At 46.6% G+C, this 6,000-nt stretch overlaps 1 protein-coding gene across 1 annotated transcript in view; it reads right to left on the reverse strand.

The window, feature by feature from the left end:
• Positions 1 to 4,901, reverse strand: part of LOC137425565 (semaphorin-3A) — a 79,529-nt gene extending 74,628 nt beyond the window's left edge. The window contains exon 1 of the mRNA XM_078776794.1: positions 4,641 to 4,901. The gene's annotated coding sequence lies outside the window, so the exon portion shown is untranslated. The remainder of the gene's footprint in view (positions 1 to 4,640) is intronic.
• Positions 4,902 to 6,000: the final 1,099 nt, after the last annotated feature.

The following is a 6,000-nucleotide window of genomic DNA, read 5'->3' on the forward strand; positions in this document are numbered from 1 at the left end:
TTTTGGCCCCCTCTCTCAATGGTGAAGAATCATTTAAAAAAAAAAAATTCTCGTATCCGAATTCATATTCATAGCTTCACCAAAATTGAATCGATTCTTCCTTGTCACAGACCCAACGTCTCCACCAAGTTTCGTCCAAATCCGTCCACAACGTTTTGAGATATCCTGCTATGTTTCGGTTTTAGCCCGATCACACAATGGTGGTCACTTAAAAAATTATAATAGCCGGATCTGGATCTTCACCAAAATTGAATCAATTCTTTCTTGACACACACCCAACCTCTCCACAAAGTTTCGTCAAAATCCATCCACAACTTTTTGAGATATCCTGCTATTTATCGTTTTGGCCCAATCTCCCAATGGTGAAGAATCATTACAAAATTAAATAATTCTCGTATCCGAATTCATATTGAGATCTTCACCAAAATTGAATCGATTCTTTCTTGTCAGACACTCAACGTCTCCACAAAGTTTCGTTCAAATCCATCCACAACTTTTTGAGATATCCTGCTATTTATCGTTTTGGCCCAATCTCCCAATGCTGAAGAATCATTAAAAAATTAAATAATTCTCGTATCCGAATTCATATTCAGATCTTCACCAAAATTGAATCGATTCTTCCTTGTCACACACACAACCTCTCTACCACGTTTTGTCCAAATCCATCCACAATTTTTTGAGATATCCTGCTATGTATCGTTTTTGGCCCTATCTCCCAATGGTGAAGAATAACTTAGAAATTAAATAATTTTCATATCCGAATCCATATTCAGATCTTCACCAAAATCGAATCGAATCGTCCTTGTCAGACACCCAACCGGTCCACCAAGTTTTGTCCAAGTCCGTCCACAACTTTTTGAGATATGAATCTATGTATCGTTTTTGGCCCTATCTCCCAATGGTGAAGAATCACTTTAAAATTTCTAGTAGCCGGATCCGAATCCGGATCTTCACCAAAATCTAATCATTTCGTCCTTGCCACATACGCTACATCTCTCCAAATTTCGTCCAAATCCGTCTGCAACGTTTTGAGAAATCTTGTTCACAAACAAACGGACAAACAGACAGGGGTGAAAACATACCCGCCATCTACCTTTGGTGGCGGAGGTAATAATATTTCTCAAAATTGCACCGTTCTTGATCTAAGGATACAATTCAGTATAAGAAGCGGCTCGATGCATATTAACATTGAATTTAGAGAAAATTCCCAACATGGAATCCAGGCCCAATGATTCAGGTTCAGTCCTTTTAACACATTCACAGCATTAGCACAGTGAGCACACCAAAGGGTCTCAAGCACATATTCTTAGTCTCCTTTGGAAGGTAGACTCGTGATCCTCTGGAGACATTTCAAAAGGCGATCCAACCTTTTGGAGAACCCCAGGAAGCCCACGGCAGAAATTCGTTCTGTACGCATTGTGTGTGTTGGGAGCGGTTATGCCACTGATGGTGGATCCTGTAGATTTGAGCTACCCTTGATAACTCACTTACACAGACACCAAACGTCCACCGTTAGCTAATGTCAGCAGATTGTACACCCAGTCAATACGTCCATCTGAGGAACGACAGACACATTCTGGCTCTGCTGGTGCAAATTCGCAAGATTACATCATGCTTCTGGAATATTCCCATATTAGGATGATGCGCAGCAGCGTCCACCATTAACTAATGTCAGCAGATTGCACACCCAGTCAAAACGTCCACCTGAGGAACGACAGCCACATTCTGGCTCTGCTGGTGCAAATTCGCAACATTACATCATGCTTCTGGAATATTCCCATATTAGGATGATGCGCAGCGGCGTCCACCATTAACTAATGTCAGCAGATTGCACACCCAGTCAAAACGTCCATCTGAGGAACGACAGCCACATTCTGGCTCTGCTGGTGCAAATTCGCAAGATTACATCATGCTTCTGGAATATTCCCATATTAGGATGATGCGCAGCAGCGTCCACCATTAACTAATGTCAGCAGATTGTACATCCAGTCAAAACGTCCATCTGAGGAATGACAGACACATTCTGGCTCTGCTGGTGCAAATTCGCAAGATTACATCATGCTTCTGGAATATTCCCATATTAGGATGATGCGCAGCAGCGTCCACCATTAACGAATGTCAGCAGATTGCACACCCAGTCAAAACGTCCACCTGAGGAACGACAGCCACATTCTGGCTCTGCTGGTGCAAATTCGCAAGATTACATCATGCTTCTGGAATATTCCTATATTAGGATGATGCGCAGCGGCGTCCACCATTAACTAATGCCAGCAGCTTGCACACCCAGTCAAAACGTCCATCTGAGGAACGACAGCCACATTCTGGCTCTGCTGGTGCAATTTCGCAAGATTACATCATGCTTCTGGAATATTCCCATATTAGGATGATGCGCAGCGGCGTCCACCATTAACTAATGCCAGCAGCTTGCACACCCAGTCAAAACGTCCATCTGAGGAACGACAGCCACATTCTGGCTCTGCTGGTGCAAATTCGCAACATTACATCATGCGTCTGGAATATTCCCATATTAGGATGACGCCAGCGGCCTGAAACTTCCTATTATCTGAATCTAAAAACTGCCTTAGTTACTGTTGCTTGCATTAACTTCCCTTGAATTCTCATGCAAGTTGAGACTTTGGCACGTGCTGCTCCAAAAGTCGGGAAATCCCACCGGTGAGAGTGAAATCCCATCAAACCACGTGACGTTTGATCTCCATAAGGAGATTCCTCGTGCGCCGATAAATCACCATGAGGTTGCGGTGAACAAAATTAAGTGGGTAGTAGCGAGGTGCCCTCCGAGCCGTCACCCATTCGCCATGCGCACCCTCATCACGTGACTTAAGATGATATTTTCTCCGCATTTACGGGGGTTTTTTTGTTTGCGTCGTTCGGTTTGTTCCACTTGTCGAGGCTCAACAAGATCTTGCAATGGGTCAAAGCGTGTATGGCATCGATGTACATGAATGAACCTATAAATGGACGCACCGTGTACAGCAGACACAGACTGGAGTTGTTAAAAGGTGAAAGAGCTTGCGGGTTGTGAACTGAGGGGTAGATGGTGAAAAGACTCGTGGTTGGTGGTGAAGAGACCCGTTGTTGGTGGTGAAGAGACCCGTGGTTCGTGGTGAAGAGACTCGTGGTTGGTGGTGAAGAGACTTGTGTTTGGTGGTGAAGAGACTCGTGGTTGGTGGTGAAGAGACTCGTGGTTGGTGGTGAAGAGACCCGTGGGTTGGTGGTTAAGAGACCCGTGGGTTAATGGTGAAGAGACCCGTGGGTTAATGGTGAAGAGAGCCGTGGGTTGGTGGTGAAGAGATCCGTGGGTTGGTGGTGAAGAGACTCATGGTTGGTGGTGAAGAGACTCATGGTTGGTGGTGAAGAGACCCGTGGTTGGTGGTGAAGAGACCCATGGTTGGTGGTGAAGAGACTCGTAGTTGGTGGTAAAGAGACCCGTGGTTGGTGGTGAAGAGACTCGTGGTTGGTGGTGAAGAGACTCGTGTTTGGTGGTGAAGAGACTCGTGGTTGGTGGTGAAGAGACTCGTGGTTGGTGGTGAAGAGACCCGTGGGTTGGTGGTTAAGAGACCCGTGGGTTAATGGTGAAGAGACCCGTGGGTTGGTGGTGAAGAGATCCGTGGGTTGGTGGTGAAGAGACTCATGGTTGGTGGTGAAGAGACCCGTGGTTGGTGGTGAAGAGACCCGTGGTTGGTGGTGAAGAGACTCGTGGTTGGTGTTGAAGAGACCCATGATTGGTGGTGAAGAGACTCGTGGTTTGTGGTGAAGAGACTCGTGGTTGGTGGTTAAGAGACCCGTGGGTTAATGGTGAAGAGACCCGTGGGTTAATGGTGAAGAGACCCGTGGGTTGGTGGTGAAGAGATCCGTGGGTTGGTGGTGAAGAGACTCATGGTTGGTGGTGAAGAGACCCGTGGTTGGTGGTGAAGAGACCCGTGGTTGGTGGTGAAGAGAGTCGTGGTTGGTGTTGAAGAGACCCGTGGTTGGTGGTAAAGAGACTCGTGGTTGGTGGTGAAGAGACCCATGATTGGTGGTGAAGAGACTCGTGGTTTGTGGTGAAGAGACTCGTGGTTGGTGGTTAAGAGACCCGTGGGTTAATGGTGAAGAGACCCGTGGGTTGGTGGTGAAGAGACCCGTGGGTTGGTGGTGAAGAGACCCGTTGGTTCGTGGTGAGGAGACACGTTGTTGGTGATGAAGAGACCCGTGGGTTGGTGGTGAACAGACCGTTGGGTTGATGGTGAAGAGACCCGTGGGTTGGTGGTGAAGAGACCCGTGGGTTGGTGGTGAAGAGACCCGTGATTGGTGGTGAAGAGACTCGTGGTTGGTGGTGAAGAGACTCGTGGTTTGTGGTGAAGAGACCCACGGTTTGTGGTGAAGAGACACACGGTTGGTGGTGAAGAGACTTGTGGTTGGTGGTGAAGAGACCCACGGTTGGTGGTGAAGAGACACGCGGTTGGTGGTGAAGAGACCCGAGCTTGGTGGCGCAACCCGGATAGTGAATGTCACAAAACGAGTCAGGTGTGTGTGTAGGTCCGCACGCCACGGGTCCATTCATACAGACCGTAGTTGTGTATGTACTGAACAAGACCCCCGCCATAAACATCCCAAATATAATTAATATATACTGTACTTACTACCATGGGAAGAACTTGGTCTCACGGTCGCTCCATCACCGTTTGATCGTGGACGACAATTAATGAGGTTTGGTGAGATAAGGATAACAGTTGTGGAAGACGTGCGAATGAAGACCGGATGGTGTGAGAAAGAGAATTCTAACGAGACCTATGGTGGGGACAACACAGGAAGCGACAGGGGTTCTGTCTCTAATCTAGGAGACACTATACCCTGACAGATTTTAGTTGTAATGCGGAGGAAGAGATCATACGACAGGACACGGAAAGCAGATGAGGAGAGAAACCGGAGGATGGGCGCGAATGGTAAGTTGGGCGGGGATTGGGGCGCACGTGACGAGGGAGGAGTTCAAGGAGAAGGTGGAGTAAGGGATGAGAGAGGGGGCAGGATGGAGGGAAGGGCAGAGGAGCTCAGCGGTTTGTAATCAAGAAAGAGTTCACAAGGAGCTCAGTGGAGAATAATGGGTTCCTAATAGAAGGACCATCAGAGGGGTGAGGGTTCCTCGAGGTCCCAGAGAGGTTGATGGAGCTCCTTGAGAGGTTTGATTACCGGTGGAGGTGTTTGTGTTGATGGAGTTTCGAATGAGAGGTTAAGGGTGTTTGACAATCTTTGTAGAGAGGAGTGAGATTCTGTGATCTGGGAAATTGAAAGATTGTGATAGATGGATAGATAGATCAAAGAATATAGCGAAGGATGTAATACACGTACGCTCTAAAAACACTGTATTTTCGTGCACCACTGTCTGCACTCCCATCCTTTCCCGTTTAATTTCTCCCTCTTTGCGAGCGAAATGCCATTATCCATGCAAAATCCATAGAGAGCCAAGACCACAAAATGTTCCTCCTAATCCCATTATGCAGGCCGAGATGAGCCTCGAGCCAAATTCATCGGTGATTCGTGGACCCTTGTGATTTGTGCGGAAGCAATAACGATATACGGTGCTGTCAAATGTGCCTCCACTGAGGAAATGTAATTTGGAGATTATGTAGCGCAGGCTATCTCTCAATACGTGGAGGAAATTCCACCTCGCACACCTCTACAGAGGTTAGCAGGAAATCGGTAGATGCTAGTTAGTAAGTTGTTGTATTTATTTAGAATTTTTTTAATTTTAACTTTATTTATTTATCTATTTATTTAAAAACATATTTATTACCCTCGCCAGAGGAGAGGCTATTGCATGTGAGTCCGTTTGTTTGTTTGTCCGCACAGAATAAATATGATTTTCTCTGCAACCGTTGGCCCGATTGACAGGAAAATTTCACCCTAGGTGCACCTCCACCCTTATAATTTTTTATGATAATTATGACATCATACGTCACGTGGTTCGGCCGCCATCTTGGAAAAAACGAAAAAAATTGCACC

Source organism: Myxine glutinosa, chromosome 4 (genome assembly GCF_964187855.1).
Source record: "Myxine glutinosa chromosome 4, kmMyxGlut1.1, whole genome shotgun sequence".
NCBI classification, from domain to species: domain Eukaryota; kingdom Metazoa; phylum Chordata; class Myxini; order Myxiniformes; family Myxinidae; genus Myxine; species Myxine glutinosa.